Below are 14,317 nucleotides of genomic sequence, written 5' to 3'. Positions count from 1 at the left end.
GAAAATATGTCAACAACTGAGTTAGGATAGATATAATGAACCCTTCTTCGAAGGGGGCGTAGCTCAGATGGTAGAGCGCTCGCTTAGCATGCGAGAGGGACCGGGATCGATACCCGGCGCCTCCAGTTTTAAACATGAAGAATTGCTTTCTTTTTTCAGACACGAAAATATGCCAACAACTGAGTTTGAATATATATAATGAACCCTTCATCGAGGGGGATATAGCTCAGATGGTAGAGCGCTCGCTTAGCATGCGAGAGATACCGAGATCGATGCCCGGCGCCTCCAGTTTCAAACATGAAGAATTGCTTTCTTTTTTCAGACACGAAAATATGTCAACAACTGAGTTTGAATAAATATAATGAACCCTTCTTCGAAGGGGGCGTAGCTCAGATGGTAGAGAGCTCGCTTAGCATGCGAGAGGTACCGGGATCGATACCCGGCGCCTCCAGTTTTAAACATGAAGAATTGCCTTCTTTTTTCAGACACGAAAATATGTGAACAACTGAGTTTGAATAGATATAATGAACCCTTCTTCGAAGGGGGCGTAGCTCAGATGGTAGAGCGCTCGCTTAGCGTGCGAGAGGTACCGGGATCGATACCCGGCGCCTCCAGTTTTAAACATAAAGAATTGCTTTCTTTTTTCAGACACGAAAATATGTCAACAACTGAGTTTGAATAGATATAATGAACCCTTCTTCGAAGGGGGCGTAGCTCAGATGGTAGAGCGCTCGCTTAGCATGCGAGAGGTACCGGGATCGATACCCGGCGCCTCCAGTTTTAAACATGAAGAATTGCCTTCTTTTTTCAGACACGAAAATATGTCAACAACTGAGTTAGGATAGATATAATGAACCCTTCTTCGAAGGGGGCGTAGTTCAGATGGAAGAGCGCTCGCTTAGCATGCGAGAGGTACCGGGATCGATACCCGGCGCCTCCAGTTTTAAATATGAAGAATTGCTTTCTTTTTTCAGACACGAAAATATGTCAACAACTGAGTTTGAATAGATATAATGAACCCTTCTTCGAAGGGAGCGTAGCTCAGATGGTAGAGCGCTCGCTTAGCATGCGAGAGGTACCGGGATCGATATCCGGCGCCTCCAGTTTGAAATATGAAGAATTGCTTTCTTTTTTCAGACACGAAAATATGTCAACAACTGAGTTTGAATTGATATAATGAACCCTTCTTCGAAGGGGGCGTAGCTCAGATGGTAGAGCGCTCGCTTAGCATGCGAGAGGTACCGGGATCGATACCCGGCGCCTCCATTTTTAAACATGAAGAATTGCTTTCTTTTTTCAGACACGAAAATATGTCAACAACTGAGTTAGGATAGATATAATGAACCCTTCTTCGAAGGGGGCGTAGCTCAGATGGTAGAGTGCTCGCTTAGCATGCGAGAGGGACCGGGATCGATACCCGGCGCCTCCAGTTTTAAACATGAAGAATTGCTTTCTTTTTTCAGACACGAAAATATGCCAACAACTGAGTTTGAATATATATAATGAACCCTTCATCGAGGGGGATATAGCTCAGATGGTAGAGCGCTCGCTTAGCATGCGAGAGGTACCGAGATCGATGCCCGAAGCCTCCAGTTTCAAACATGAAGAATTGCTTTCTTTTTTCAGACACGAAAATATGTCAACAACTGAGTTTGAATAAATATAATGAACCCTTCTTCGAAGGGGGCGTAGCTCAGATGGTAGAGCGCTCGCTTAGCATGCGAGAGGTACCGGGATCGATACCCGGCGCCTCCAGTTTTAAACATGAAGAATTGCCTTCTTTTTTCAGACACGAAAATATGTCAACAACTGAGTTAGGATAGATATAATGAACCCTTCTTCGAAGGGGGCGTAGCTCAGATGGTAGAGCGCACGATTAGCATGCGAGAGGTGCCGGGATCGATACCCGGCGCCTCCAGTTTTAAACATGAAGAATTGCTTTCTTTTTTCAGACACGAAAATATGTGAACAACTGAGTTTGAATAGATATAATGAACCCTTCTTCAAAGGGGGCGTAGCTCAGATGGTAGAGCGCTCGCTTAGCATGCGAGAGGTATCGGGATCGATGCCCTGCGCCTCCAGTTTTAAACATAAAGAATTGCTTTCTTTTTTCAGACACGAAAATATGTCAACAACTGAGTTTGAATAGATAGAATGTACCCTTCTTCGAAGGGGGCGTAGCTCAGATGGTAGAGCGCTCGCTTAGCATGCGAGAGGTACCGGGATCGATACCCGGCGCCTCCATTTTTAAACATGAAGAATTGCTTTCTTTTTTCAGACACGAAAATATGTCAACAACTGAGTTTGAATAGATAGAATGAACGCTTCTTCGAAGGGGGCGTAGCTCAGATGGTAGAGCGCTCGCTTAGCATGCGAGAGGTACCGGGATCGATACCCGGCGCCTCCAGTTTTAAACATGAAGAATTGCTTTCTTTTTTCAGACACGAAAATATGTCAACAACTGAGTTTGAATAGATATAATGAACCCTTCTCCAAAGGGGGCGTAGCTCAGATGGTAGAGCGCTCGCTTAGCATGCGAGAGGTACCGGGATCGATGCCCTGCGCCTCCAGTTTTAAACATAAAGAATTGCTTTCTTTTTTCAGACACGAAAATATGTCAACAACTGAGTTTGAATAGATAGAATGTACCCTTCTTCGAAGGGGGCGTAGCTCAGATGGTAGAGCGCTCGCTTAGCATGCGAGAGGTACCGGGATCGATACCCGGCGCCTCCAGTTTTAAACATGAAGAATTGATTTCTTTTTTCAGACACGAAAATATGTCAACAACTGAGTTTGAATAGATATAATGAACCCTTCTTCGAAGGGGGCGTAGCTCAGATGGTAGAGCGCTCGCTTAGCATGCGAGAGGTACCGGGATCGATACCCGGCGCCTCCAGTTTTAAACATGAAGAATTGCCTTCTTTTTTCAGACACGAAAATATGTCAACAACTGAGTTAGGATAGATATAATGAACCCTTCTTCGAAGGGGGCGTAGTTCAGATGGAAGAGCGCTCGCTTAGCATGCGAGAGGTACCGGGATCGATACCCGGCGCCTCCAGTTTTAAATATGAAGAATTGCTTTCTTTTTTCAGACACGAAAATATGTCAACAACTGAGTTTGAATAGATATAATGAACCCTTCTTCGAAGGGAGCGTAGCTCAGATGGTAGAGCGCTCGCTTAGCATGCGAGAGGTACCGGGATCGATATCCGGCGCCTCCAGTTTGAAATATGAAGAATTGCTTTCTTTTTTCAGACACGAAAATATGTCAACAACTGAGTTTGAATTGATATAATGAACCCTTCTTCGAAGGGGGCGTAGCTCAGATGGTAGAGCGCTCGCTTAGCATGCGAGAGGTACCGGGATCGATACCCGGCGCCTCCATTTTTAAACATGAAGAATTGCTTTCTTTTTTCAGACACGAAAATATGTCAACAACTGAGTTAGGATAGATATAATGAACCCTTCTTCGAAGGGGGCGTAGCTCAGATGGTAGAGCGCTCGCTTAGCATGCGAGAGGGACCGGGATCGATACCCGGCGCCTCCAGTTTTAAACATGAAGAATTGCTTTCTTTTTTCAGACACGAAAATATGCCAACAACTGAGTTTGAATATATATAATGAATCCTTCATCGAGGGGGATATAGCTCAGATGGTAGAGCGCTCGCTTAGCATGCGAGAGGTACCGAGATCGATGCCCGAAGCCTCCAGTTTCAAACATGAAGAATTGCTTTCTTTTTTCAGACACGAAAATATGTCAACAACTGAGTTTGAATAAATATAATGAACCCTTCTTCGAAGGGGGCGTAGCTCAGATGGTAGAGCGCTCGCTTAGCATGCGAGAGGTACCGGGATCGATACCCGGCGCCTCCAGTTTTAAACATGAAGAATTGCCTTCTTTTTTCAGACACGAAAATATGTCAACAACTGAGTTAGGATAGATATAATGAACCCTTCTTCGAAGGGGGCGTAGCTCAGATGGTAGAGCGCTCGATTAGCATGCGAGAGGTGCCGGGATCGATACCCGGCGCCTCCAGTTTTAAACATGAAGAATTGCTTTCTTTTTTCAGACACGAAAATATGTGAACAACTGAGTTTGAATAGATATAATGAACCCTTCTTCAAAGGGGGCGTAGCTCAGATGGTAGAGCGCTCGCTTAGCATGCGAGAGGTATCGGGATCGATGCCCTGCGCCTCCAGTTTTAAACATAAAGAATTGCTTTCTTTTTTCAGACACGAAAATATGTCAACAACTGAGTTTGAATAGATAGAATGTACCCTTCTTCGAAGGGGGCGTAGCTCAGATGGTAGAGCGCTCGCTTAGCATGCGAGAGGTACCGGGATCGATACCCGGCGCCTCCATTTTTAAACATGAAGAATTGCTTTCTTTTTTCAGACACGAAAATATGTCAACAACTGAGTTTGAATAGATAGAATGAACGCTTCTTCGAAGGGGGCGTAGCTCAGATGGTAGAGCGCTCGCTTAGCATGCGAGAGGTACCGGGATCGATACCCGGCGCCTCCAGTTTTAAACATGAAGAATTGCTTTCTTTTTTCAGACACGAAAATATGTCAACAACTGAGTTTGAATAGATATAATGAACCCTTCTCCAAAGGGGGCGTAGCTCAGATGGTAGAGCGCTCGCTTAGCATGCGAGAGGTACCGGGATCGATGCCCTGCGCCTCCAGTTTTAAACATAAAGAATTGCTTTCTTTTTTCAGACACGAAAATATGTCAACAACTGAGTTTGAATAGATAGAATGTACCCTTCTTCGAAGGGGGCGTAGCTCAGATGGTAGAGCGCTCGCTTAGCATGCGAGAGGTACCGGGATCGATACCCGGCGCCTCCAGTTTTAAACATGAAGAATTGATTTCTTTTTTCAGACACGAAAATATGTCAACAACTGAGTTTGAATAGATAGAATGAACGCTTCTTCGAAGGGGGCGTAGCTCAGATGGTAGAGCGCTCGCTTAGCATGCGAGAGGTACCGGGATCGATACCCGGCGCCTCCAGTTTTAAACATAAAGAATTGCTTTCTTTTTTCAGACACGAAAATATGTCAACAACTGAGTTTGAATAGATATAATGAACCCTTCTTCGAAGGGGGCGTAGCTCAGATGGTAGAGCGCTCGCTTAGCGTACGAGAGGTACCGGGATCGATACCCGGCGCCTCCCGTTTTAAACATAAAGAATTGCTTTCTTTTTTCAGACACGAAAATATGTCAACAACTGAGTTTGAATAGATAGAATGTACCCTTCTTCAAAGGGGGCGTAGCTCAGATGGTAGAGCGCTCGCTTAGCATGCGAGAGGTACCGGGATCGATACCCGGCGCCTCCAGTTTTAAACATGAAGAATTGATTTCTTTTTTCAGACACGAAAATATGTCAACAACTGAGTTTGAATAGATAGAATGAACGCTTCTTCGAAGGGGGCGTAGCTCAGATGGTAGAGCGCTCGCTTAGCATGCGAGAGGTACCGGGATCGATACCCGGCGCCTCCATTTTTAAACATGAAGAATTGCTTTCTTTTTTCAGACACGAAAATATGTCAACAACTGAGTTAGGATAGATATAATGAACCCTTCTTCGAAGGGGGCGTAGCTCAGATGGTAGAGCGCTCGCTTAGCATGCGAGAGGGACCGGGATCGATACCCGGCGCCTCCAGTTTTAAACATGAAGAATTGCTTTCTTTTTTCAGACACGAAAATATGCCAACAACTGAGTTTGAATATATATAATGAACCCTTCATCGAGGGGGATATAGCTCAGATGGTAGAGCGCTCGCTTAGCATGCGAGAGGTACCGAGATCGATGCCCGGCGCCTCCAGTTTCAAACATGAAGAATTGCTTTCTTTTTTCAGACACGAAAATATGTCAACAACTGAGTTTGAATAAATATAATGAACCCTTCTTCGAAGGGGGCGTAGCTCAAATGGTAGAGCGCTCGCTTAGCATGCGAGAGGTACCGGGATCGATACCCGGCGCCTCCAGTTTTAAATATGAAGAATTGCTTTCTTTTTTAAGACACGAAAATATGCCAACAACTGAGTTTGAATATATATAATGAACCCTTCATCGAGGGGGATATAGCTCAGATGGTAGAGCGCTCGCTTAGCATGCGAGAGGTACCGGGATCGATACCCGGCGCCTCCAGTTTTAAACATGAAGAATTGCCTTCTTTTTTCAGACACGAAAATATGTCAACAACTGAGTTAGGATAGATATAATGAACCCTTCTTCGAAGGGGGCGTAGCTCAGATGGTAGAGCGCTCGATTAGCATGCGAGAGGTGCCGGGATCGATACCCTGCGCCTCCAGTTTTAAACATGAAGAATTGCTTTCTTTTTTCAGACACGAAAATATGTCAACAACTGAGTTTGAATAGATAGAATGCACCCTTCTTCGAAGGGGGCGTAGCTCAGATGGTAGAGCGCTCGCTTAGCATGCGAGAGGTACCGGGATCGATACCCGGCGCCTCCAGTTTTAAACATGAAGAATTGATTTCTTTTTTCAGACACGAAAATATGTGAACAACTGAGTTTGAATAGATAGAATGAACGCTTCTTCGAAGGGGGCGTAGCTCAGATGGTAGAGCGCTCGCTTAGCATGCGAGAGGTACCGGGATCGATACCCGGCGCCTCCAGTTTTAAACATAAAGAATTGCTTTCTTTTTTCAGACACGAAAATATGTCAACAACTGAGTTTGAATAGATATAATGAACCCTTCTTCGAAGGGGGCGTAGCTCAGATGGTAGAGCGCTCGCTTAGCGTACGAGAGGTACCGGGATCGATACCCGGCGCCTCCCGTTTTAAACATAAAGAATTGCTTTCTTTTTTCAGACACGAAAATATGTCAACAACTGAGTTTGAATAGATAGAATGTACCCTTCTTCGAAGGGGGCGTAGCTCAGATGGTAGAGCGCTCGCTTAGCATGCGAGAGGTACCGGGATCGATACCCGGCGCCTCCATTTTTAAACATGAAGAATTGCTTTCTTTTTTCAGACACGAAAATATGTCAACAACTGAGTTAGGATAGATATAATGAACCCTTCTTCGAAGGGGGCGTAGCTCAGATGGTAGAGCGCTCGCTTAGCATGCGAGAGGGACCGGGATCGATACCCGGCGCCTCCAGTTTTAAACATGAAGAATTGCTTTCTTTTTTCAGACACGAAAATATGCCAACAACTGAGTTTGAATATATATAATGAACCCTTCATCGACGGGGATATAGCTCAGATGGTAGAGCGCTCGCTTAGCATGCGAGAGGTACCGAGATCGATGCCCGGCGCCTCCAGTTTCAAACATGAAGAATTGCTTTCTTTTTTCAGACACGAAAATATGTCAACAACTGAGTTTGAATAAATATAATGAACCCTTCTTCGAAGGGGGCGTAGCTCAAATGGTAGAGCGCTCGCTTAGCATGCGAGAGGTACCGGGATCGATACCCGGCGCCTACAGTTTTAAATATGAAGAATTGCTTTCTTTTTTAAGACACGAAAATATGTCAACAACTGAGTTTGAATAGATATAATGAACCCTTCTTCGAAGGGGGCGTAGCTCAGATGGTAGAGCGCTCGCTTAGCATGCGAGAGGTACCGGGATCGATACCCGGCGCCTCCATTTTTAAACATGAAGAATTGCTTTCTTTTTTCAGACACGAAAATATGTCAACAACTGAGTTAGGATAGATATAATGAACCCTTCTTCGAAGGGGGCGTAGCTCAGATGGTAGAGCGCTCGCTTAGCATGCGAGAGGGACCGGGATCGATACCCGGCGCCTCCAGTTTTAAACATGAAAAATTGGTTTCTTTTTTCAGACACGAAAATATGCCAACAACTGAGTTTGAATATATATAATGAACCCTTCATCGAGGGGGATATAGCTCAGATGGTAGAGCGCTCGCTTAGCATGCGAGAGGTACCGAGATCGATGCCCGGCGCCTCCAGTTTCAAACATTAAGAATTGCTTTCTTTTTTCAGACACGAAAATATGTCAACAACTGAGTTTGAATAAATATAATGAACCCTTCTTCGAAGGGGGCGTAGCTCAGATGGTAGAGCGCTCGCTTAGCATGCGAGAGGTACCGGGATCGATGCCCGGCGTCTCCAGTTTTAAACATGAAGAATTGCCTTCTTTTTTCAGACACGAAAATATGTCAACAACTGAGTTAGGATAGATATAATGAACCCTTCTTCGAAGGGGGCGTAGCTCAGATGGTAGAGCGCTCGCTTAGCATGCGAGAGGTACCGGAATCGATACCCGGCGCCTGCAGTTTTAAACATGAAGAATTGCTTTCTTTATTCAGATACGAAAATATGTCAACAACTGAGTTAGGATAGATATAATGAACCCTTCTTCGAAGGGGGCGTAGCTCGGATGGTAGAGCGCTCGCTTAGCATGCGATAGGTACCGGGATCGATACCCGGCGCCTCCAGTTTTAAACATGAAGAATTGCTTTCTTTTTTCAGACACGAAAATATGTGAACAACTCAGTTTGAATAGATATAATGAACCCTTCTTCGAAGGGGGCGTAGCTCAGATGGTAGAGCGCTCGCTTAGCATGCGAGAGGTACCGGGATCGATACTCGGCGCCTCCAGTTTTAAATAAGAAGAATTGCTTTCTTTTTTCACACGAAAGTATGTCAACAACTGAGTTTGAATAGATATAATGAGCCCTTCTTCGAAGGGGACGTAGCTCAGATGGTAGAGCGCTCGCTTAGCATGCGAGAGGTACCGGGATCGATATCCGGCGCTTCCAGTTTTAAATATGAAGAATTGCTTTCTTTTTTCAGACACGAAAAGATGTCAACAACTCAGTTTGAATAGATATAATGAACACTTCTTCGAAGGGGGCGTAGCTCAGATGGTAGAGCGCTCGCTTAGCATGCGAGAGGTCCCGGGATCGAAACCCGGCACCTCCAGTTTTAAACATGAAGAATTGCTTTCTTTTTTCAGACACGAAAATATGTGAACAACTGAGTTTGAATAGATATAATGAACCCTTCTTCGAAGGGGGCGTAGCTCAGATGGTAGAGCGCGCTCTTAGCATGCGAGAGGTACCGGGATCGATACCCGGCGCCTCCAGTTTTAAACATGAAGAATTGCTTTCTTTTTTAAGACACGAAAATATGTGAACAACTCAGTTTGAATAGATATAATGAACCCTTCTTCGAAGGGGGCGTAGCTCAGATGGTAGAGCGCTCGCTTAGCGTGCGAGAGGTAACGGGATCGATACCCGGCGCCTCCAGTTTTAAATATGAAGTATTGCTTTCTTTTTTCAGACACGAAAATATGTCAACAACTGAGTTAGGATAGATATAATGAACCCTTCTTCGAAGGGGGCGTAGCTCAGATGGTAGAGCGCTTGCTTAGCATGCGAGAGGTACCGGGATCGATGCCCTGCGCCTCCAGTTTTAAACATAAAGAATTGCTTTCTTTTTCAGACACGAAAATATGTCAACAACTGAGTTTGAATAGATAGAATGAACGCTTCTTCGAAGGGGGCGTAGCTCAGATGGTAGAGCGCTCGCTTAGCATGCGAGAGGTACCGGGATCGATACCCGGCGCCTCCAGTTTTAAACATAAAGAATTGCTTTCTTTTTTCAGACACGAAAATATGTCAACAACTGAGTTTGAATAGATATAATGAACCCTTCTTCGAAGGGTGCGTAGCTCAGATGGTAGAGCGCTCGCTTAGCGTACGAGAGGTACCGGGATCGGTACCCGGCGCCTCCCGTTTTAAACATAAAGAATTGCTTTCTTTTTTCAGACACGAAAATATGTCAACAACTGAGTTTGAATAGATAGAATGAACGCTTCTTCGAAGGGGGCGTAGCTCAGATGGTAGAGCGCTCGCTTAGCATGCGAGAGGTACCGGGATCGATACCCGGTGCCTCCAGTTTTAAACATAAAGAATTGCTTTCTTTTTTCAGACACGAAAATATGTCAACAACTGAGTTTGAATAGATATAATGAACCCTTCTTCGAAGGGGGCGTAGCTCAGATGGTAGAGCGCTCGCTTAGCGTACGAGAGGTACCGGGATCGATACCCGGCGCCTCCCGTTTTAAACATAAAGAATTGCTTTCTTTTTTCAGACACGAAAATATGTCAACAACTGAGTTTCAATAGATAGAATGTACCCTTCTTCGAAGGGGGCGTAGCTCAGATGGTAGAGCGCTCGCTTAGCATGCGAGAGGTACCGGGATCAATACCCGGCGCCTCCATTTTTAAACATGAAGAATTGCTTTCTTTTTTCAGACACGAAAATATGTCAACAACTGAGTTTGAATAAATATAATGAACCCTTCTTCGAAGGGGGCGTAGCTCAGATGGTAGAGCGCTCGCTTAGCATGCGAGAGGTACCGGGATCGATACCCGGCGCCTCCAGGTTTAAACATGAAGAATTGCTTTCTTTTTTCAGACACGAAAATATGTCAACAACTGAGTTAGGATAGATATAATGAACCCTTCTTCGAAGGGGGCGTAGCTCAGATGGTAGAACGCTCGCTTAGCATGCGAGAGGTACCGGGATAGATACCCGGCGCCTCCATTTTTAAACATGAAGAATTGCCTTCTTTTTTCAGACACGAAAATATGTCAACAACTGAGTTAGGATAGATATAATGAACCCTTCTTCGAAGGGGGCGTAGCTCAGATGGTAGAGCGCTCGCTTAGCATGCGAGAGGTACCGGGATCGTTACCCGGTGCCTCCAGTTTTAAACATGAAGAATTGCTTTCTTTTTTCAGACACGAAAATATGTCAACAACTGAGTTTGAATAGATATAATGAACCCTTCTTCGAAGGGGGCGTAGCTCAGATGGTAGAGCGCTCGCTTAGCATGCGAGAGGTACCGGGATCGATACCCGGCGCCTCCAGTTTTAAACATGAAGAATTGCCTTCTTTTTTCAGACACGAAAATATGTCAACAACTGAGTTAGGATAGATATAATGAACCCTTCTTCGAAGGGGGCGTAGCTCAGATGGAAGAGCGCTCGCTTAGCATGCGAGAGGTACCGGGATCGATACCCGGATCCTCCAGTTTTAAATATGAAGAATTGCTTTTTTTTTCAGACACGAAAAGATGTCAACAACTGAGTTTGAATAGATATAATGAACCCTTCTTCGAAGGGAGCGTAGCTCACATGGTAGAGCGCTCGCTTAGCATGCGAGAGGTACCGGGATCGATATCCGGCGCCTCCAGTTTGAAATATGAAGAATTGCTTTCTTTTTTCAGACACGAAAATATGTCAACAACTGAGTTTGAATTGATATAATGAACCCTTCTTCGAAGTGGGCGTAGCTCAGATGGTAGAGCGCTTGCTTAGCATGCGAGAGGTACCGGGATCGATACTCGGCGCCTCTAGTTTTAAATAAGAAGAATTGCTTTCTTTTTTCAGACACGAAAATATGTCAACAACTCAGTTTGAATAGATATAATGAACACTTCTTCGAAGGGGGCGAAGCTCAGATGGTAGAGCGCTCGCTTAGCATGCGAGAGGTCCTGGGATCGAAACCCGGCACCTCCAGTTTTAAACATGAAGAATTGCTTTCTTTTTTCAGAAACGAAAATATGTGAACAACTGAGTTTGAATAGATATAATGAACCCTTCTTCGAAGGGGGCGTAGCTGAGATGGTAGAGCGCTCGCTTAGCATGCGAGAGGTACCGGGATCGATATCCGGCGCTTCCAGTTTTAAATATGAAGAATTGCTTTCTTTTTTCAGACAGGAAAATATGTCAACAACTCAGTTTGAATAGATATAATGAACACTTCTTCGAAGGGGGCGTAGCTCAGATGGTAGAGCGCTCGCTTAGCATGCGAGAGGTCCTGGGATCGAAACCCGGCACCTCCAGTTTTAAACATGAAGAATTGCTTTCTTTTTTCAGACACGAAAATATGTGAACAAGTGAGTTTGACTAGATATAATGAACCCTTCTTCGAAGGGGGCGTAGCTCAGATGGTAGAGCGCGCTCTTAGCATGCGAGAGGTACCGGGATCGATACCCGGCGCCTCCAGTTTTAAATATGAAGAATTGCTTTCTTTTTTAAGACACGAAAATATGTCAACAACTGAGTTTGAATAGATATAATGAACCCTTCTTCGAAGGGGGCGTAGCTCAGATGGTAGAGCGCTCGCTTAGCATGCGAGAGGTACCGGGATCGATACCCGCCGCCTCCAGTTTTAAACATGAAGAATTGCTTTCTTTTATCAGACACGAAAATATGTCAACAACTGAGATAGGATAGATATAATGAACCCTTCTTCGAATGGGGCGTAGCTCAGATGGTAGAGCGCTCGCTTAGCATGCGAGAGGTACCGGGATCGATACCCGGCGCCTCCAATTTTAAACATGAAGAATTGCTTTCTTTTTTCAGACACGAAAATATGTGAACAACTGAGTTTGAATAGATATAATGAACCCTTCTTCGAAGGGGGCGCAGCTCAGATGGTAGAGCGCTCGCTTAGCATGCGAGAGGTACCGGGATCGATACCCGTCGCCTCCAATTTTAAACCTGAAGAATTGCTTTCTTTTTTCAGACACGAAAATATGTCAACAACTGAGTTTGAATAGATATAATGAACCCTTAATCGATGGGGGCGTAGCTCAGATGGTAGAGCGCTCGCTTAGCATGCGAGAGGTACCGGGATCGATACCCGGCGCCTCCAGTTTTAAACATGAAGAATTGCTTTCTTTTTTCAGACACGAAAATATGTCAACAACTGAGTTTGAATAGATATAATGAACCCTTCTTCGAAGGGGGCGTAGCTCAGATGGTAGAGCGCTCGCTTAGCATGCGAGAGGTACCGGGATCGATACCCGGCGCCTCCAGTTTTAAACATGAAGAATTGCTTTCTTTTATCAGACACGAAAATATGTCAACAACTGAGTTAGGATAGATATAATGAACCCTTCTTCGAAGGGGGCGTAGCTCAGATGGTAGAGCGCTCGCTTAGCATGCGAGAGGTACCGGGATCGATAACCGACGCCTCCAGTTTTAAATATGAAGAATTGCTTTCTTTTTTAAGACACGAAAATATGTCAACAACTGAGTTTGAATAGATATAATGAACCCTTCTTCGAAGGGGGCGTAGCTCAGATGGTAGAGCGCTCGCTTAGCATGCGAGAGGTACCGGGATCGATACCCGGCGCCTCCAATTTTAAACCTGAAGAATTGCTTTCTTTTTTCAGGCACGAAAATATGTCAACAACTGAGTTTGAATAGATATAATGAACCCTTAATCGAGGGGGGCGTAGCTCAGATGGTAGAGCGCTCGCTTAGCATGCGAGAGGTACCGGGATCGATACCCGGCGCCTCCAGTTTTAAACATGAAGAATTGCTTTCTTTTTTCAGACACGAAAATATGTCAACAACTGAGTTAGGATAGATATAATGAACCCTTCTTCGAAGGGGGCGTAGCTCAGATGGTAGAGCGCTCGCTTAGCATGCGAGAGGGACCTGGATCGATACCCGGCGCCTCCAGTTTTAAACATGTAGAATTGCTTTCTTTTTTCAGACACGAAAATATGCCAACAACTGAGTTTGAATATATATAATGAACCCTTCATCGAGGGGGATATAGCTCAGATGGTAGAGCGCTCGCTTAGCATGCGAGAGGTACCGAGATCGATGCCTGGCGCCTCCAGTTTCAAACATGAAGAATTGCTTTCTTTTTTCAGACACGAAAATATGTCAACAACTGAGTTTGAATAAATATAATGAACCCTTCTTCGAAGGGGGCGTAGCTCAGATGGTAGAGCGCTCGCTTAGCATGCGAGAGGTACCGGGATCGATACCCGGCGCCTCCAGTTTTAAACATGAAGAATTGCTTTCTTTTTTCAGACACGAAAATATGTCAACAACTGAGTTTGAATAGATATAATGAACCCTTCTTCGAAGGGGGCGTAGCTCAGATGGTAGAGCGCTCGCTTAGCATGCGAGAGGTACCGGGATCGATACCCGGCGCCTCCAGTTTTAAACATGAAGAATTGCTTTCTTTTATCAGACACGAAAATATGTCAACAACTGAGTTAGGATAGATATAATGAACCCTTCTTCGAAGGGGGCGTAGCTCAGATGGTAGAGCGCTCGCTTAGCATGCGAGAGGTACCGGGATCGATAACCGACGCCTCCAGTTTTAAATATGAAGAATTGCTTTCTTTTTTAAGACACGAAAATATGTCAACAACTGAGTTTGAATAGATATAATGAACCCTTCTTCGAAGGGGGCGTAGCTCAGATGGTAGAGCGCTCGCTTAGCATGCGAGAGGTACCGGGATCGATACCCGGCGCCTCCAATTTTAAACCTGAAG

The 14,317-nt window shown here is 45.0% G+C and overlaps 56 non-coding genes across 56 annotated transcripts; all 56 read left to right on the top strand.

Annotated features, from left to right (window-relative positions):
• Positions 1 to 52: 52 nt before the first annotated feature.
• On the top strand, positions 53 to 125 carry Trnaa-agc (transfer RNA alanine (anticodon AGC)). The gene has a single exon. It is a non-coding gene; the product is annotated as a tRNA-Ala (tRNA).
• Positions 126 to 378: 253 nt separating this feature from the next.
• Positions 379 to 451, top strand: Trnaa-agc (transfer RNA alanine (anticodon AGC)). Its single transcript has one exon. It is a non-coding gene; the product is annotated as a tRNA-Ala (tRNA).
• A 90-nt stretch (positions 452 to 541) lies between these two features.
• On the top strand, positions 542 to 614 carry Trnaa-agc (transfer RNA alanine (anticodon AGC)). The gene has a single exon. It is a non-coding gene; the product is annotated as a tRNA-Ala (tRNA).
• A 90-nt stretch (positions 615 to 704) lies between these two features.
• On the top strand, positions 705 to 777 carry Trnaa-agc (transfer RNA alanine (anticodon AGC)). The gene has a single exon. It is a non-coding gene; the product is annotated as a tRNA-Ala (tRNA).
• A 90-nt stretch (positions 778 to 867) lies between these two features.
• Trnaa-agc (transfer RNA alanine (anticodon AGC)) lies at positions 868 to 940 on the top strand. The gene has a single exon. It is a non-coding gene; the product is annotated as a tRNA-Ala (tRNA).
• A 90-nt stretch (positions 941 to 1,030) lies between these two features.
• Trnaa-agc (transfer RNA alanine (anticodon AGC)) lies at positions 1,031 to 1,103 on the top strand. The gene has a single exon. It is a non-coding gene; the product is annotated as a tRNA-Ala (tRNA).
• Positions 1,104 to 1,193: 90 nt separating this feature from the next.
• On the top strand, positions 1,194 to 1,266 carry Trnaa-agc (transfer RNA alanine (anticodon AGC)). Its single transcript has one exon. It is a non-coding gene; the product is annotated as a tRNA-Ala (tRNA).
• A 90-nt stretch (positions 1,267 to 1,356) lies between these two features.
• Trnaa-agc (transfer RNA alanine (anticodon AGC)) lies at positions 1,357 to 1,429 on the top strand. Its single transcript has one exon. It is a non-coding gene; the product is annotated as a tRNA-Ala (tRNA).
• Positions 1,430 to 1,682: 253 nt separating this feature from the next.
• Trnaa-agc (transfer RNA alanine (anticodon AGC)) lies at positions 1,683 to 1,755 on the top strand. Its single transcript has one exon. It is a non-coding gene; the product is annotated as a tRNA-Ala (tRNA).
• A 416-nt stretch (positions 1,756 to 2,171) lies between these two features.
• Positions 2,172 to 2,244, top strand: Trnaa-agc (transfer RNA alanine (anticodon AGC)). Its single transcript has one exon. It is a non-coding gene; the product is annotated as a tRNA-Ala (tRNA).
• Positions 2,245 to 2,334: 90 nt separating this feature from the next.
• Trnaa-agc (transfer RNA alanine (anticodon AGC)) lies at positions 2,335 to 2,407 on the top strand. Its single transcript has one exon. It is a non-coding gene; the product is annotated as a tRNA-Ala (tRNA).
• Positions 2,408 to 2,497: 90 nt separating this feature from the next.
• Positions 2,498 to 2,570, top strand: Trnaa-agc (transfer RNA alanine (anticodon AGC)). Its single transcript has one exon. It is a non-coding gene; the product is annotated as a tRNA-Ala (tRNA).
• Positions 2,571 to 2,660: 90 nt separating this feature from the next.
• On the top strand, positions 2,661 to 2,733 carry Trnaa-agc (transfer RNA alanine (anticodon AGC)). Its single transcript has one exon. It is a non-coding gene; the product is annotated as a tRNA-Ala (tRNA).
• Positions 2,734 to 2,823: 90 nt separating this feature from the next.
• On the top strand, positions 2,824 to 2,896 carry Trnaa-agc (transfer RNA alanine (anticodon AGC)). The gene has a single exon. It is a non-coding gene; the product is annotated as a tRNA-Ala (tRNA).
• A 90-nt stretch (positions 2,897 to 2,986) lies between these two features.
• Trnaa-agc (transfer RNA alanine (anticodon AGC)) lies at positions 2,987 to 3,059 on the top strand. Its single transcript has one exon. It is a non-coding gene; the product is annotated as a tRNA-Ala (tRNA).
• A 90-nt stretch (positions 3,060 to 3,149) lies between these two features.
• Trnaa-agc (transfer RNA alanine (anticodon AGC)) lies at positions 3,150 to 3,222 on the top strand. The gene has a single exon. It is a non-coding gene; the product is annotated as a tRNA-Ala (tRNA).
• Positions 3,223 to 3,312: 90 nt separating this feature from the next.
• Positions 3,313 to 3,385, top strand: Trnaa-agc (transfer RNA alanine (anticodon AGC)). The gene has a single exon. It is a non-coding gene; the product is annotated as a tRNA-Ala (tRNA).
• Positions 3,386 to 3,475: 90 nt separating this feature from the next.
• Trnaa-agc (transfer RNA alanine (anticodon AGC)) lies at positions 3,476 to 3,548 on the top strand. The gene has a single exon. It is a non-coding gene; the product is annotated as a tRNA-Ala (tRNA).
• Positions 3,549 to 3,801: 253 nt separating this feature from the next.
• Trnaa-agc (transfer RNA alanine (anticodon AGC)) lies at positions 3,802 to 3,874 on the top strand. Its single transcript has one exon. It is a non-coding gene; the product is annotated as a tRNA-Ala (tRNA).
• Positions 3,875 to 3,964: 90 nt separating this feature from the next.
• Trnaa-agc (transfer RNA alanine (anticodon AGC)) lies at positions 3,965 to 4,037 on the top strand. The gene has a single exon. It is a non-coding gene; the product is annotated as a tRNA-Ala (tRNA).
• Positions 4,038 to 4,290: 253 nt separating this feature from the next.
• On the top strand, positions 4,291 to 4,363 carry Trnaa-agc (transfer RNA alanine (anticodon AGC)). The gene has a single exon. It is a non-coding gene; the product is annotated as a tRNA-Ala (tRNA).
• A 90-nt stretch (positions 4,364 to 4,453) lies between these two features.
• On the top strand, positions 4,454 to 4,526 carry Trnaa-agc (transfer RNA alanine (anticodon AGC)). The gene has a single exon. It is a non-coding gene; the product is annotated as a tRNA-Ala (tRNA).
• Positions 4,527 to 4,616: 90 nt separating this feature from the next.
• Positions 4,617 to 4,689, top strand: Trnaa-agc (transfer RNA alanine (anticodon AGC)). The gene has a single exon. It is a non-coding gene; the product is annotated as a tRNA-Ala (tRNA).
• Positions 4,690 to 4,779: 90 nt separating this feature from the next.
• On the top strand, positions 4,780 to 4,852 carry Trnaa-agc (transfer RNA alanine (anticodon AGC)). Its single transcript has one exon. It is a non-coding gene; the product is annotated as a tRNA-Ala (tRNA).
• Positions 4,853 to 4,942: 90 nt separating this feature from the next.
• On the top strand, positions 4,943 to 5,015 carry Trnaa-agc (transfer RNA alanine (anticodon AGC)). The gene has a single exon. It is a non-coding gene; the product is annotated as a tRNA-Ala (tRNA).
• Positions 5,016 to 5,268: 253 nt separating this feature from the next.
• On the top strand, positions 5,269 to 5,341 carry Trnaa-agc (transfer RNA alanine (anticodon AGC)). Its single transcript has one exon. It is a non-coding gene; the product is annotated as a tRNA-Ala (tRNA).
• Positions 5,342 to 5,431: 90 nt separating this feature from the next.
• Trnaa-agc (transfer RNA alanine (anticodon AGC)) lies at positions 5,432 to 5,504 on the top strand. Its single transcript has one exon. It is a non-coding gene; the product is annotated as a tRNA-Ala (tRNA).
• A 90-nt stretch (positions 5,505 to 5,594) lies between these two features.
• On the top strand, positions 5,595 to 5,667 carry Trnaa-agc (transfer RNA alanine (anticodon AGC)). The gene has a single exon. It is a non-coding gene; the product is annotated as a tRNA-Ala (tRNA).
• A 253-nt stretch (positions 5,668 to 5,920) lies between these two features.
• On the top strand, positions 5,921 to 5,993 carry Trnaa-agc (transfer RNA alanine (anticodon AGC)). Its single transcript has one exon. It is a non-coding gene; the product is annotated as a tRNA-Ala (tRNA).
• Positions 5,994 to 6,409: 416 nt separating this feature from the next.
• On the top strand, positions 6,410 to 6,482 carry Trnaa-agc (transfer RNA alanine (anticodon AGC)). Its single transcript has one exon. It is a non-coding gene; the product is annotated as a tRNA-Ala (tRNA).
• Positions 6,483 to 6,572: 90 nt separating this feature from the next.
• Positions 6,573 to 6,645, top strand: Trnaa-agc (transfer RNA alanine (anticodon AGC)). The gene has a single exon. It is a non-coding gene; the product is annotated as a tRNA-Ala (tRNA).
• Positions 6,646 to 6,898: 253 nt separating this feature from the next.
• On the top strand, positions 6,899 to 6,971 carry Trnaa-agc (transfer RNA alanine (anticodon AGC)). The gene has a single exon. It is a non-coding gene; the product is annotated as a tRNA-Ala (tRNA).
• A 90-nt stretch (positions 6,972 to 7,061) lies between these two features.
• Trnaa-agc (transfer RNA alanine (anticodon AGC)) lies at positions 7,062 to 7,134 on the top strand. Its single transcript has one exon. It is a non-coding gene; the product is annotated as a tRNA-Ala (tRNA).
• A 253-nt stretch (positions 7,135 to 7,387) lies between these two features.
• Positions 7,388 to 7,460, top strand: Trnaa-agc (transfer RNA alanine (anticodon AGC)). Its single transcript has one exon. It is a non-coding gene; the product is annotated as a tRNA-Ala (tRNA).
• Positions 7,461 to 7,550: 90 nt separating this feature from the next.
• Positions 7,551 to 7,623, top strand: Trnaa-agc (transfer RNA alanine (anticodon AGC)). The gene has a single exon. It is a non-coding gene; the product is annotated as a tRNA-Ala (tRNA).
• Positions 7,624 to 7,713: 90 nt separating this feature from the next.
• Trnaa-agc (transfer RNA alanine (anticodon AGC)) lies at positions 7,714 to 7,786 on the top strand. Its single transcript has one exon. It is a non-coding gene; the product is annotated as a tRNA-Ala (tRNA).
• A 253-nt stretch (positions 7,787 to 8,039) lies between these two features.
• On the top strand, positions 8,040 to 8,112 carry Trnaa-agc (transfer RNA alanine (anticodon AGC)). Its single transcript has one exon. It is a non-coding gene; the product is annotated as a tRNA-Ala (tRNA).
• Positions 8,113 to 8,528: 416 nt separating this feature from the next.
• Positions 8,529 to 8,601, top strand: Trnaa-agc (transfer RNA alanine (anticodon AGC)). Its single transcript has one exon. It is a non-coding gene; the product is annotated as a tRNA-Ala (tRNA).
• A 251-nt stretch (positions 8,602 to 8,852) lies between these two features.
• Trnaa-agc (transfer RNA alanine (anticodon AGC)) lies at positions 8,853 to 8,925 on the top strand. The gene has a single exon. It is a non-coding gene; the product is annotated as a tRNA-Ala (tRNA).
• A 253-nt stretch (positions 8,926 to 9,178) lies between these two features.
• On the top strand, positions 9,179 to 9,251 carry Trnaa-agc (transfer RNA alanine (anticodon AGC)). Its single transcript has one exon. It is a non-coding gene; the product is annotated as a tRNA-Ala (tRNA).
• A 252-nt stretch (positions 9,252 to 9,503) lies between these two features.
• On the top strand, positions 9,504 to 9,576 carry Trnaa-agc (transfer RNA alanine (anticodon AGC)). Its single transcript has one exon. It is a non-coding gene; the product is annotated as a tRNA-Ala (tRNA).
• Positions 9,577 to 9,829: 253 nt separating this feature from the next.
• Positions 9,830 to 9,902, top strand: Trnaa-agc (transfer RNA alanine (anticodon AGC)). Its single transcript has one exon. It is a non-coding gene; the product is annotated as a tRNA-Ala (tRNA).
• Positions 9,903 to 10,155: 253 nt separating this feature from the next.
• On the top strand, positions 10,156 to 10,228 carry Trnaa-agc (transfer RNA alanine (anticodon AGC)). The gene has a single exon. It is a non-coding gene; the product is annotated as a tRNA-Ala (tRNA).
• A 90-nt stretch (positions 10,229 to 10,318) lies between these two features.
• On the top strand, positions 10,319 to 10,391 carry Trnaa-agc (transfer RNA alanine (anticodon AGC)). The gene has a single exon. It is a non-coding gene; the product is annotated as a tRNA-Ala (tRNA).
• A 253-nt stretch (positions 10,392 to 10,644) lies between these two features.
• Positions 10,645 to 10,717, top strand: Trnaa-agc (transfer RNA alanine (anticodon AGC)). Its single transcript has one exon. It is a non-coding gene; the product is annotated as a tRNA-Ala (tRNA).
• A 90-nt stretch (positions 10,718 to 10,807) lies between these two features.
• Trnaa-agc (transfer RNA alanine (anticodon AGC)) lies at positions 10,808 to 10,880 on the top strand. The gene has a single exon. It is a non-coding gene; the product is annotated as a tRNA-Ala (tRNA).
• Positions 10,881 to 11,784: 904 nt separating this feature from the next.
• On the top strand, positions 11,785 to 11,857 carry Trnaa-agc (transfer RNA alanine (anticodon AGC)). The gene has a single exon. It is a non-coding gene; the product is annotated as a tRNA-Ala (tRNA).
• Positions 11,858 to 12,110: 253 nt separating this feature from the next.
• Trnaa-agc (transfer RNA alanine (anticodon AGC)) lies at positions 12,111 to 12,183 on the top strand. Its single transcript has one exon. It is a non-coding gene; the product is annotated as a tRNA-Ala (tRNA).
• A 416-nt stretch (positions 12,184 to 12,599) lies between these two features.
• On the top strand, positions 12,600 to 12,672 carry Trnaa-agc (transfer RNA alanine (anticodon AGC)). Its single transcript has one exon. It is a non-coding gene; the product is annotated as a tRNA-Ala (tRNA).
• A 90-nt stretch (positions 12,673 to 12,762) lies between these two features.
• Trnaa-agc (transfer RNA alanine (anticodon AGC)) lies at positions 12,763 to 12,835 on the top strand. The gene has a single exon. It is a non-coding gene; the product is annotated as a tRNA-Ala (tRNA).
• A 253-nt stretch (positions 12,836 to 13,088) lies between these two features.
• Trnaa-agc (transfer RNA alanine (anticodon AGC)) lies at positions 13,089 to 13,161 on the top strand. The gene has a single exon. It is a non-coding gene; the product is annotated as a tRNA-Ala (tRNA).
• A 90-nt stretch (positions 13,162 to 13,251) lies between these two features.
• Positions 13,252 to 13,324, top strand: Trnaa-agc (transfer RNA alanine (anticodon AGC)). The gene has a single exon. It is a non-coding gene; the product is annotated as a tRNA-Ala (tRNA).
• Positions 13,325 to 13,414: 90 nt separating this feature from the next.
• On the top strand, positions 13,415 to 13,487 carry Trnaa-agc (transfer RNA alanine (anticodon AGC)). Its single transcript has one exon. It is a non-coding gene; the product is annotated as a tRNA-Ala (tRNA).
• Positions 13,488 to 13,740: 253 nt separating this feature from the next.
• Positions 13,741 to 13,813, top strand: Trnaa-agc (transfer RNA alanine (anticodon AGC)). Its single transcript has one exon. It is a non-coding gene; the product is annotated as a tRNA-Ala (tRNA).
• Positions 13,814 to 13,903: 90 nt separating this feature from the next.
• Trnaa-agc (transfer RNA alanine (anticodon AGC)) lies at positions 13,904 to 13,976 on the top strand. Its single transcript has one exon. It is a non-coding gene; the product is annotated as a tRNA-Ala (tRNA).
• A 253-nt stretch (positions 13,977 to 14,229) lies between these two features.
• Trnaa-agc (transfer RNA alanine (anticodon AGC)) lies at positions 14,230 to 14,302 on the top strand. Its single transcript has one exon. It is a non-coding gene; the product is annotated as a tRNA-Ala (tRNA).
• The last annotated feature ends 15 nt before the right edge of the window (positions 14,303 to 14,317 follow it).

This window comes from Argiope bruennichi, chromosome 3 (genome assembly GCF_947563725.1).
Source record: "Argiope bruennichi chromosome 3, qqArgBrue1.1, whole genome shotgun sequence".
NCBI lineage: Eukaryota > Metazoa > Arthropoda > Arachnida > Araneae > Araneidae > Argiope > Argiope bruennichi.
The sequence above is the reverse complement of the archived record's forward strand: the minus strand, read 5'-3'. Positions and strand labels throughout refer to the sequence as shown.